The sequence below is a fragment of the Juglans regia genome, chromosome 3 (genome assembly GCF_001411555.2).
Source record: "Juglans regia cultivar Chandler chromosome 3, Walnut 2.0, whole genome shotgun sequence".
In the NCBI taxonomy this organism is placed as follows: domain Eukaryota; kingdom Viridiplantae; phylum Streptophyta; class Magnoliopsida; order Fagales; family Juglandaceae; genus Juglans; species Juglans regia.
This window is the reverse complement of record NC_049903.1, coordinates 23,321,121-23,335,179: the sequence shown is the minus strand read 5'-3', so window position 1 is coordinate 23,335,179 and position 14,059 is coordinate 23,321,121.

Here is a 14,059-nt window from a genome sequence, read left to right as displayed (position 1 = left end):
CATGTGATTTTTCTGCTTGCTTGTTATAGATACATATTTCAGATTTTTATAAGTACACTTCTAACTTGTACTTGGATATATTATGCATATAACTTGTGAACTTGTTGGTTGTTTCGGTTTTGTATAGTCATTTGTGATATTGTTTTTCTTCCACATGCTATGAACATCTCTTGATATGATTATTTTTAAAGTATGATTAAAATGGTTTATGGAAGATGTGTATGTTATGAAAAAAAATGGAATAAGAAACCATGCTAGGGTTTCGGGTTGTACTATGTTGTTTGAACATGAATGTTTGTCATTTCATCATTTTGGTATGGGACTAAGTTCATGAAAATATCACCCATAACCACAAGAAAATGTTTCGGCCACTGAGAGGATTCTTTATTAAAGACTTTGCTCAATACATTAGAAGATTTTATGTTCATGAAAATTGATTGGATTGCATGTTTCCCTATATAAGAGTTTTTGGCCAACTCTAGGGATGAAGTAAGATCATTGGTGTTTTAAGATTAATGTGTTAAAGATGATTCTTGGTTATGTTAGGATTTGTATGTTTCAGCCCTTACATGGAATTTATTAAAATGTATGCTCTTGATTGATGTGAATGCCTTTAAATTGTTATAAAGGAACATGTTCTAATATTTTCAAACCATAACACAATATCTATTGCATGCATGAATGTCTCATGTTTATGATGAAGCATTTCGGCATTTCATGTATCTCATGAAAGTTCTAAGATTCATTGTCATGTCACATGCATTGGGATTTGTGAAAAACCCTTTTGAAAGGACGAGAGTCTTTTTAAAAGTAAAGTTTTTATCACGACCCCAAATGCTGGAATGGGGAAATATCCTAGTGGAACTTCTCTGTCCTCTTAGGAGTGTTTAAAATTGAGGGATAGCGCTAGGTCAACAAAGTACTGTCGGTGGATCTCGAATGGTTCTTAAAATAAAAGGACACCGGAGTGGGATTGTACCTAAAGCTAGTGGGTGCACCTACAGTGAAGGCGAAATGTGAGTTGCCGTATATGTAAGACAAGAAGTAGTCACCTTACTCAAAGTGGCCAATGGTTGATGCGGAAACACACAGTGCATAGGGGAGTCGTGAGGTATCCAATTATATGTTATAAGTCAAGAAAGGCCACGAGCTCATAAGTATGTTAATGAACAAGTATGAAATGAAAAAAGAATGTTTATGAAAGAAAAAGTTATGAAATGTCATGATTTTACACGATGTCTTTTGAAAGGTCAAGTGCATCAGTATAAGTTCATGTCCATGCATTCGTTGTTAAGTTTGCTTCATATGCTTATGATATCTATTGCATGTTATTTGTTTACTTACTGAGATTTCTCAAAATCTCACTGTTGTATTTACTCACTATCATTGCCTACTCTGAATGATAGAAGCTGTGACAGGTTTAGTCAATTTAAATAACAAAGCACAAGAGGACAACACCTCCTCCAGAGAGGATTGTGCTTAAGATGGTCATAGGCCCGTCTGAGCCTTTCATTTTGGGCCATCTCGAGTCGATTGATAAAGCAATCATTGAGATAATTGAAGACATAGGAAAATTTTAGAAGGTCCCATAATAGGGACAAGAACCGGGCTTTAAAGAAGTGAGTGAGGCCCGAATCTCACTAAAGATCAAGAACGATGTTATGGGACCACTTTTGGGAAAGGACTTTCTGTTTAGCTTTAATGTTTTGGTCTCGTGTTTTTTAGAGTTCTTTGGAAACTCATATCAACTGTGATGACTCTTATGGATAATAAAGTACTATTGGGATTTTATATTTTCGGTGCCATGACTAATGTTCCTTTAATTGACTTAAGTTGCCTTTCTGTTGTGATATACTGCATACTGTTAGTTACTATTAGGTGCATTGCATCTTATCTGTCATGTATGAGGGGTAGGTAACCCTGGTGTTGCATGTCTTAACATTTCAGTTTCTACCAAATCCCAAGCGGGGGATGGGGGTGCCACAATGTATATGTTATGATGTTATGTTATATTACCAATGCGTTGAGAACCAGTCTGCAGACAACATAGTCTCAATATGAGTTGGATTTCGGTCATCAACGGGTACTCACAGTGCACATAGGGAACGGTGACGATACCATACATTATGTTGTTAATGATGGCTTTAATAATGATGAAATGTTATGACTTTTTTTTAAGTAAAAAGGTATGAAATGTTCTCTTTCGGAATATCATATTTTTGAAATGAGAAAGTGAAAATGTTCTCTAAAAGAAAAAGTGCATGAAATTTTTTCTGAAAATGTTGAGGAACCTGGATGGGTGACAAATATGGGGTTTTTTTTTTTCTATATATCATGTTTATCATTAATCATGCATATATTATCTTTGTGCAAGTTGGTTATTTAATTTACTGAGATTCCAAGGAATCTCACTGTGCTAGTCCCACTACCATTCCCCCAAGAATGGTAGAAGTTGTATCAAGATCAGCATACGACGAGCAGGATGAATTGTTGGCTTCAGATGGTTGAGGAGAAGATTGACCTGGAAAGGAGGTTGGACTTGATTTAAACTTTCATAGCAATGTCTCTAAATACTATAGAGCATATGCGAGAGTTAGTCTGACCATGTAGATTCAGTTTTGTGGAGATTCTATCTCCCACGTTATGTTGAACTCAAGTGGACCTCTTAAGTGAGGAAGTACCTATTTAGGGTTTATAAATTATTGGGATGTCTAGTTCATTCTGCCATCAATTATTTTTATCAACCTTATTTTTCCTGCGATTATTGCATACAGCTAGTTGCATATTAGGATGCATTGCATATTAACTATAATAAACGGGGGTATGTAACCTTGTGTTGTATGTCCCAATGCTCCAAGTCTCCATTCTATACTAAGCGGAGGTTAGGATGTCACAGATTGGTTGGTTATTATAGGAGGTTTCTGGAAAGATTCTCTAGTTTGTCTAGACCACTCACCGCCTTGACTAAGAAGAACGTGAAGTTCGTTTGGAGCAATAAGTGCGAAGCAAGTTTTCTTGAGTTGAAAAAAAGACTTACGACCGCACCAGTACTTACACTATCGGAGCCTCTTAAGCCTTTTGTAGTGTATAGCAACGCATCTAAAGTAGGACTCAAATGTGTGCTGATGCAATTAGGGAAAATAGTCGCTTATGCTTCACGTCAACTGAAGGATCATGAGCAGAATTATCCTACTCACGATTTGGAGTTAGCTGTAGTGGTTTTTGCTCTTAAGATTTGGAGACACTACTTGTATGGCGAAAAGTGTGAAGCTTTCAAGGATCACAAAGCCTCAAGTATTTGTTTGAGTAGAAAAACCTTAATATGAGGCAGAGAAGATGGTTGGAATTAATCAGTGACTATCAGTTCGACATCCAGTATCACCCTGGAAAGGCCAACGTGGTAGCTGATGCTTTGAGTCGCAAGAGTAGATCGGATGTTTCGTCTGTTGTGTCATCAGTAGTAAGCTCCTTCTTATGCAATATGAGGAAACTGTTGATCGGGAACCCTAGTCAAGAAGTCGTTCTGATCATAATTCAAGAGTTCATTCCATTGGATTGGGAAGAACTAAAAGACTATCAGGAGAAGGATAGTAAGCTTGCGGAATTCGTCAGGAAAATCGAGAAGTCAGAAGTCTCGAAGCACTTCAATGTCAGAGAAGATGGGACTTTGTATTACAAGAACCGAAGGGTCATCCCAACAGACCAAGAGTTAAAGGAAAAGGTGATGAAGAAAGCTCATAACACACCTTACACCGCTCATCCTAGTAGTACAAAGATGTACCAGGATCTAAAGCAGCATTTCTGGTGGGAAGGAATGAAAAGGGACGTAGCGGAGTTTTTGAACAAGTGTTATGTCTGTAGATTAGTTAAAGCAGAACACCAAAAGCCTATAGGTGAATTGCAGTCACTGCCAATCCAAGAATGGAAGTGGGAGGATATCTCAATGGATTTTGTAGTGGGTTTTCCAAAACCCTCAGCCAGAAATAATACTATCTGGGTGATAGTTTACCATATGACAAAAAGTGCTCACTGTATACCCATCAAGAATACATATTCTCTAGAGAGATTAACCAGAATTTATATAGCAAAGATTGTCAAATTGCACAAAGTGCCTAAGACGATTGTGTCAGATAGAGACCCTCGATTCACGTAACGATTATGGCAAAGTTTGCAGGATTCTATGGGCACTAGTTTGAAGTTCAGTAGTGCTTACCATCCGGGAACATATGGGCAAACAGAAAAGATGATCCAAGCTTTGGAAGATATGCTAAGAGCCTGTGTATTGGAAAATGAAGGGAATTGGGAGAAGCAACTACCTCTAGTAGAGTTTGCTTACAACAATAGATTCCAGGCCACCATTTAGATGCCACCTTATGAAGCCTTGTATGGCCGAAAGTGTAGATCGTCGTTGTATTGGGACGAAGTAGGGGAAAGCAAAGTGTTTGGGCCAGAGGCCTTGCAAGAGATAAAGGATCAAATCTGCATGATCAAAGAAAGGATGAAAACTACTCAGAGCTGACAAAAAAGCTACATGGATAATCGAAGCAGGAGTGTAGAATTTGAAGTTGGAGATTGGGTTTATGTGAAGGTATCCCATCCCCTATGAAAGGAGTAAGCCATTTCAGAGTGAAGGGAAAATTAAGTCCAAGATACGTGGGACCCTATGAAATAGTAGAGAAAGTGGGAGCAATTGCATACCGTCTGGAGCTGCCAACTGAGTTCCATAGAATCCACAATGTATTCCACATGTCATCTTTGAAGAAGAGTTTTGGTACCTTTGCGGTCCAACTTGACCTATGAGGAGAAGCTGATACAGATGATTGACTAGAAGGATAAAGAGTTACGAAACTCAAGATTCCATTGGTCAAAGTACTTTGGCAAAAATCATAATGTTCAAGAGGCGACTTGGGAGAAGGAAGTTGATATGCAAGCTAAGTACCCTCAGTTATTTGACACCTAATCCAGTTTTGTTGTTTTGTTTGGTTCCAATTCAGCCAATATTTTTGTGGTTCACCTTGAACAGGACTAACTATATCAAATGATGTACTTCATTATTTGGATATCAATAAAGTATATGTTTCCATTCCAGAGTTTTGTGGACCTTCTTTTGTGTGCATGTTATAGATTATTTTCCATCTTGATTATGTTTCTTTTGCAATTCCATGGCACAAAAGTTCAAGACCACCCGAAAGTCAACCCTTTCTGCACAGCGAGTGTGCGAGATGTGAGAAGAACGTCGTAGAAGAAGACTAGCAAAGCTGAATATAGGGAGTTAGCCGCTTATTGGCATAAGATGGAACGCCAAGAGCACCACCACATGCACATCCTAGATATTGATAGTAATGAAGTGGGTTATGAGAGGAGAGATTTACCTCATGAGGAGCATTACCAGCCATTGCACCCAACCACATGGTTAGATTGAGATAGTTTTAAGGCTAGGATGGCACAGGATCGAGAAGAGTCCAGAGAAGTAGTGGAGGAGCATGCCGCAGCCGCCGATACTGAGCCCGCGACGTCAGTCTCATCCATGTCATCAGCTCGCCTGGGCTTTTGTTGGTTGATGGTCAGGAGTCAAACAGCGACAATGAAGAGATTGTGCAGCCCCCCGACCCAAGTCATTTTTAAAATTTGGTATATGATTTAGAGGATGACGTGTTCTATTACTTACCCCAGCACGCTGTGCCGATGGACATCGATGCACCTCCACCAGAGCTGATTAGTGACAATACGTCCAGTGATGGACTATAGTTTTGGTGAGCAACATCTTCTCCTTTGTTTGTTTAATGTTTTTTGGTGAGCAACATCTTCTCCTTAGTTTGTTTAATGTTTGTACTTGCATCGATTTCGAGGACGAAATCTTTCTTTTAGGAGGGGAGGATGTGAAAGCCCGCTAGAAATTCAATAGTGGAATTTCTACAGGCTTTAGGAATCTCGTGAAAACACCGTAAGTTTTCACAATTCGACCAATTGCGTAGGTTTTAGTCTGTCAGCATAGCCAGAGTTATCACTCACTATGGTGCCAGAAGTGTAATTTTATTTATTTGATATAGTTAGAAGTGTCAGATTGAGATATGGTCTGTGTCATTAGACTCAGTTGACTATTTAGGATTTTATGGTGCAATAATCTCATTTTCAGTTTTCAAACGAAACGCTTGCTCGAAAACGTATTTTGCTTATTTCGAGGCACTACAGGATTGAATTTCGGTTTGTATGAATATTTAGGATTTTTCAGTGAAAAATCTATTTTGCACTTTCCTGGAGTGAATAGTAACCTCTATAGTAGCATCTAGTGTAGTGTTTTCAAAATCACAATATGAAATGTCTAAATTAGGTTAAAGAAGTTTTATTTGGACACTTGTCAGGATCCTAGCCACACTTGGTGAATAGTATTAGACACTTGGCCCAAAGAGAAACCATGAGAGGGATTGGGAATGATTCAAGGTGTGAGATCATGCCACCTAAGCGAAACCCTGTTCTTTCTTTTTCCATCTGATCAACCAATTTTTGCCAGACTAAAGAGGGTTTCAACCCTAGTAAAACCCTAAATGGTTGGAATCCAATTGAAACCTCAAAAGCTTGATTGAAACTGAAATCCTAAACGGTTTTCTCAAACCCTAAAGTTGGCCTCCAAACCCATTTTGATTCGATTTGTAGCATTGTGTTTAATCACTTGATTAAATCACTTCCACGTGCTATTAATTCATAAAATTCTTATTATGACATCATTATCCAACCTTTTAAACCTTGAAAAAGTAATTGGGCTATGAAAAATTAGATTTGGCCTTGATAGCATCCCAAACCATAACCAAACCCCCTTTAAACCTCAAATTGAAGCCCACTTGGTTGAGGCTCACCAAGGCCCATGAATTTGGCCACCTTGGCAAAACTTCTTGAAAAAATTTCTTCCCAACATGGCAGGCCATCCATTGCCCTTGGCAGCACCCAATAGTGCTTTCATGTGAGAGGGGAAATCCACCTCATCACCCTCCATACCGCATGATAGCAGTAGGCAATCCTTGCCTCACACAATTCTTCACTTTATGTGATATAGGCACCTCCAATCAAGGGTCATTCAAGCCCATACATACCCCCTCCAAAAGTCTAAATTCATGCAAGACACACTTCATTTCATCACTTCTTCACCCCGTTCTTAGAGAGAAACCCAAAAGAGCTCTCTCGGGCATATTTATGAGTCATTTTGCATGGCAATGTTTGACCATTTGTAAGTATTTTCTAGCAATAACTCCTTCATGAAAGTTGTTCCTCTTTGAGTTTAGTTTATAAGGATATCTTATTCGTTTGATTTCATGGGGACTGGATTGGTCAAAACTATTTTTAACCATGGAAAGATCATTCTGAGCATTAGATTGGAGAGTGTGGTATCTTTTGAAGTTTTTGATCAAGCTAATGGACATATCCTGGTCTGGAATTTTTATGGAGTGTTTTCAACATGTGTATATGAATTTTTGTTGAGGATTTTTTGCATGAATGAAGTTTTGATGATAGATTTCCTTAGATTTAGAAACTTGAAAACTAGAAGTGGAAAAACTGTTTTTGTTTGAGAAAGTTTGAATATTTTATGGTTTAATCTTATTCCAAAGGCTTTGATATTTTTATGTGATGATCCTAAGTCTCTTATATGTATGTTAGTATGTTGGTTTGAAGATATTTAGTGTTAGTTTCAAATATATGAGTTTTCTATGCAAGACGATTTCAATTAGGCCTAAGATTTGATGTTTTTTTGTTAGATCCATGTTTTATTGATTTTTAGCCATGTGATTTTAATTTTGATGGTTGTATCTTCTTTAGGACACATTTTTAAAGCATGAGATGTTTTAGTTTGAAAATCTCATCTTTTTAAGCCATGGATCAAGAGATTGATAAAAGCTAGTTAAGGAAAAAGTTCTGCTTTTAGACTAAGTGTAGAACCAAAAAACTCCAAGTGTTGTTTTGTGATTTTTGGTGACCTTTGATTGATGATTTAAAGCATGGTTAATCTTAGGATGATGTTATGAATATGTTAGATGTAAGATTTGATTTTTGTGGAATTCTTGAAGATGTTTTGAATAAGGTCAAAACTTGTGATTCAAGGGTTTGTTTTTAATTAAAGAGTTTAGATCTTTTTACTAAAAGTTTGATGGTGATGATTAGCATTTTTTTAATGGATGTTTTAAGCATATTTTAAACTTAGGATAGGAAGATTTTTGTTGCAAAATTTTAGTTTAATCATGAGTTTTGAAATTGGAAGAAATTGCAACAAAAATAAGAGAAATGACCTATGAATGTTTCGGCTATAGTGAGTTTCTCATAGTTTTGAAATGTTTTAAAAATCTTTGAGTTCGTATTTGATTTTATGACAAAATTTACATGAGGAATGTAAATTTTGGTAATTTTTAGAATTAGGATTTGAAATTCTTAAGTTAGGGGTAAAATGGTCATTTTCTCACATGTAAAGGGTAAAATGGTAATCGTACTCTAACTTGTCTCTTTTTCATGTTTCTAATTGTTAATAATTAAATTTATGACTTTTAGAATACCCTCTTAAAATTTCTCGTGTTTTGCACTTTATTCTCGTAGAACGCGACAATCGAGATAAGTTAACTCTTAACTTACTATCAGTTTATTGTATATGTGTGATGGGTGAGGGAACTACAGTTATGTTTGTATCTTATCATATATGTCATATCATGCCACATCACTACATGTTTATCTGTTACACATGATGTATATTGTCACGAAATACTTATCTGTTAAATAATATATTCTGTCACATAGAGCTATCTATTGCAAGTATGTCATGCTACGTATGTTATCTATTACATGTATGTCATGTCACGTAATATTCACTGTTACATGTTATGTCATGTTACGAAATATTATCTATTATATGTTATGTCATGTTACAAAATATTGTTTGTTACAAGTTATGTCATGCTACGAAATATTTTCCGTCAAGTACATCATGTATGATGTCTTACTTTCATGTCATGCTATGCTACGTCAGAACTTTTGTCCTTTCGTATTCATGTCACGTTTCATCTCGAATACAGTTTGTGTATTCGAGAACAGTCATGTCAAATTATTCATGTCAATCATGACCCTAAGTGTTAGGATGGGGTAATATTGTAGTAAAATTTATTTGTTCACACTGGAGTGTCTAAATAGGTATGAAATTCCCTAGTTGACGAAATACATTCAACAGGTTGCGAATGGTGCCTAACTAACTAGTCACCATAGCGCATCAAGCATTAACGCCGATGGAGCCATATTTTATTTTACTTGTGTCCACAGCAATTGTGGCACAAACAATTCATGGGGCCACAACAACTATGGAGCATACACTACGTGAGACACAACAATTGTGGCATGTAGAATACGTGGGGCTAGAACAACTATGAAATACATATTAACACACTCACAATTGGTGTAGATACCTATGTTGTGATGCGGTAATCGATAAGGATACACGGCTCAAGGGGATCCATGTAGCACAGTATGGTCACTTTATTAATTAAGTCTAATGAACAAGATTCCAAATTCAGGTGTTTCACGTTCAAGTCATGTAACACCCCGCTTCTTCTTTCTGACGTAAGCAAGTTCAGAGGATGGAAATTATATAACAGTCTGCCCTTCTCTATAGTGATTGTGAGCCTTTTTATGCGTGCAGAACCTCGATGGTGTAATTCTAAAGATAGTATGTGATTTCTAAATTATACCCAGTGTTTTAAATCCACTGAAAATATTTATATGAGGTATTTTCAGTGTTACTGAACTAACCTTGATTTTAAATACAACAATTATAATATTTTTGAAGAGTTCCAAATATATTATAATTGTCGGAAATCATTTTAATATTATTTATTAAAAATTATTTCAGTTATTTAAATATTATAGGATTTAAATTATGTTGAAAATTCAAATTAATTAAATGGTTTTATTATTTTAAAGATATTAAATAAGACTTCATCATTTTATTAATGATGAAGAAATATTATTTTATAAACTAAATTTTAGTTTAAATAATATTCTACCTTAATTCATCTCAGTGCTTTTAATTTAGTTAATGTTTATACATTTTTAAATTAGTATTTAAAGCCTACCGTTAGATCGTTTTGAAGATCCCAAGATAAAGGGATCAGGATTAAAACCCAGACTCTCTCTCTTTCTCAGTCACTTTTCCCTCCCCTCTCTCTCTCCTCCCTCTCCTGTACATCGCATGCCTCCCTCTCCCTCTCACCTGGTTCTTCATCCTCCAGCCCAGCCCAACGCCGCCGCACGCCACCCAACCTCACCACCTCCTCCACCGGCATCCTCTCACACCGGCAAGCTTCCACAACCAAAGCCAACCCCCCACGCGCAGCCCTCTCTCTCTTCTCACGGTAAGCAACCGAAATGGGTAAAACCATTTCTCTTCCGTGTGCCGCTGTTCATGGCCACCGCACCTCCACCAACGACCTCCCCCCTCACCGGTGAACCCCTTCCATGGAACCCAAGCCACGACAACCTCCCTCTCCCCCTCCGTCGCACGCATGCACCCAATCCATAAATGGGTTTCGCATAGCTTCAATGCCACCGACGTCCCTAGCGTCGCCGTATGCAGCTACCCAGGCCACCAAGCACCACCACGAGCCCCCTAAGCCTTCCCCCTTCCTCCTCCCCTTGGCCCGAGGACCATAGCCTCCCTCACACGCATGGGTTCTCTCATTCACATGCATGGGTTTCTCCCCGTCCACCACCGTATGCCCACGACGTCCAACCACCATCTCGAGCTTCCTCTGGCCACCATCGGCCTACCCTAACCACCCATAGCCCCGATCCACCCCTCTTGCATGTCCTCTCTCTCACGAACTCTCCCTCACGTACGGCTTAGATATGCTGCCATAGAGCCATTGTGGCGCCACCTCGATGCCACCATCACCTCACCAAGGTCCTTCCAAGCCCCTCCATGCTCAGCCACGATCAGCCAAGCTCTCCCTCTGATTTCTCATGTTGAGACCCACGGCCTTAGCTCCTCCATGAGCCGTTGTGTCTCTAACATGTGCCACCTTGGCACCACCACGAGACCACCACTCCAGGACCACTACCCAACCCTCCTAGCCACCTCCAATGGCCAAGACAGCCACTGTACACGGCTAGATATGTCGTGTTTCGCCCCTCACCACCACCATAAGGCCACCATGAGCCCTTCCAAGACCATAACCCAACCCTCCTACGCATAGATCCGCACCCGTAGCCATCTCCAATGGCCAAAACAGCCATTGTACGTGGGTTAGCCACCAAGTACAACCCTTCTGACGTCATCAACTGTGACGGTCAGCGAATAACGCACGGGTCAACCCCGTCGATAGTATAACCCTCTATCCCTTGTTATTTATGTTATTAGTTGATTGGTTAGGTTGTGGACTGTGCTGTTAATATTGTAGAGTTCGTTGTGTAGTATGGAGATGTGATGTGCTGTGTATGTGAAGTGTTGGGCGTATCTGTGTAATGTTGTGGACTGTGTTGTAATGGAGGCGTGGCATCATGTGGATTGGGAAGAGAGTGTGTACTCTCATGGCGTAGTGTGGGATAAGGAGAGTATATGTAAAATATACTCTCCTAGCGTAATGTGGAATGGGAAGAGTACACGCTGGGTGTACTCTGTCTGGCGTAGCGTGTATGAAGGAAGTACACGTGGAGTGTACTCCATGTGATGGAGTGATGCACCATATGGCGTGTACGCCTTTGTGGTGATGTGGCGTAGCGTGTGAGAAGGAGTACACGTGGAGTGTACTCCAAGAGGTGCAGCGACACATTGTGTGGCATGTCGTAGAGATATGGATGGTTGTGTGGTTGATGGGCGTAGAACGTGGTGAGTAGTGTCGGGAACTGTGGAACAGTGTCCCGAGATAGTTAAGATGTGGCCTGTAGTCTAAAGTGACAAGTGTCACCGTAATTGACTTATGGTTGAAAGTATGTGTGAAGTGGCAGAACAAATATAAGAGTGTGCAGCGGAAGCATGACTGGGGAATGTCACGAAGAGACATGATTATTGGCAGTCGTGCTTATGATGGGTGAGGAGTTAGTTTAGGAATGGCGTAGTAGGAACATGAAGAGATGTCATGATATGACAGGAGTACGCGAGGGACCATACTCATTATGACTTAGGAGTTGGCGTAGAAATGATGTAGCGGAATGTCAAGTGACGTGACAAGGTCACGGTGTAGCTTGGGAATAGTCTCAAGCTATATGACGTGACGTAAAGTGAAGTTGTGAATAGAGTCTTGTCATGTTAAGTGTTGGGATGAACTGTCAAAAAGGACGGGTAGCATGAAGAGTCATGCTAGCCGGGTTAAGAGAAGGTTGGTATTTGAGTATGGCGATGTCCCTACGAGCATGTGATCAACGTGTATGTGTTGATCTTAGGTGATGAAAGGGTAAGGTACATGCGTAGTCTGGTGAGACACATGTGCTGAACGGATTCACCATATGTAATGGGTAATCTGTTCTAAGCATAGTTACACGGTGGTTAAGCCCCAGAGTTGGCTTGGAGCTATGTGGCTTGCATGGATGGGAATAAGGATTAGTGTGAGCAAAGGTGCATGGAGGTAGTGATGGGCGTATTGTCTACAATTGGGATGCATGACTCCATCAGTTGGAATCATGCATCAGAATGAGGTCAATAGGAAGAGTAAGATGAAGGTCTTAGTGTCTTAATCCTAAGGGGAATCATGGGTTCACTTTAGTAGATGGGCACCGTAAGTGGATCCCGGAGGTTTTAACATAGTAAAAGGAATATAAGAGCACGAGATAGAAGGAGAGTATTCCAATTGAAGTGTAGCTCTATTTCTAGTTTAAGTTACTTATGTACTAGATAGAGAATGACGTTAAGGTTATATGTATGCATGTAGGTTGCCATCTGACACGCACATGAATGGACTGTATGCTATGAAAGTAGCATGGAGTCCAGGTAAGTATTGAGTTCATACTCTCCTAGAGTTTTCTAAAATACACGAAACGAAAATGAAACGTTTTTCCTTTACGAAATGACACGAAAGATGTTTTACGAAAACATGCTAAGTATAAGTGTTCAAAGGTATACGTATGTACGACCCTTCTTGGCAGCCCTTTTTTAAGTACCCAAAGTATTAATTGTACGCATATGAATGGATAACTATACGCGGTATCTATTGTATGTATTTTTCACGTAAAGAAATGTCGAGGCTTATGCCCGACACTTTAACTGATGCTTTAAACGACGCAAAGAAAGTATGTGTTTTAAAAGGTCCCTACGAACTGATGTTTTAAGGATGCCATGAACCAATGTTTTAAATGAAGCCATGAAAGGTGATGTTTAAGCCCATGCTCTTAAATGACGTTTTTCCATGAATGAACTACTAAATGAAAAGGACTGAAAAGAAAAGGACCGAACTAAAAGGAAAGGACTAAACGTTTAATGTATGAAAATACATAACGACTACAAGAATGAATGAAAAGGGTACCAAAGGAATGGGTAGATTGCAATGCCGGATAAGTAGTACTGGTAGTACACCCAGTGTTGCCCCCCATGAAAGGGATTCCCAACCAGTGGCCACGGGAGGAGTTTGGGTCCAAAGGAAGACCACTAATCCCAATACACGGGGCGTAACAGTGTGTATTGGCCAATGAAAGTGATAAGAAAGAATGTATAAATGTATGAATGCATCGCATTCTTTAAGAAATGAAGGCATTGACGGGAGAAACATTTTACGAAAAGAAAGCTCATTTTTAAAGAAAAACCTCGTCCAGTGATGTTTTCAAATGAACGCACGCATGCATGTAGATATAGTATGTATGGAATGATGAATGCATGACAGAAAACCTATGTTATTATATTTTAACTATATGAAGTAATGCTTACGAGTCATTGACTCATTTTGGTTTTTATGTATGCCCCTCCCTCCACAGGGACTGAATGAGTAGTATGCATTAAGACGGATACAGCCCAAGGGGAAGAGCACAAAAGTCTAAGCATGAGAGTTTTAACTGTATGAGATGCACTTTTATCTTAAGATTAATGTTTTTCGCTGTAAACATTTTT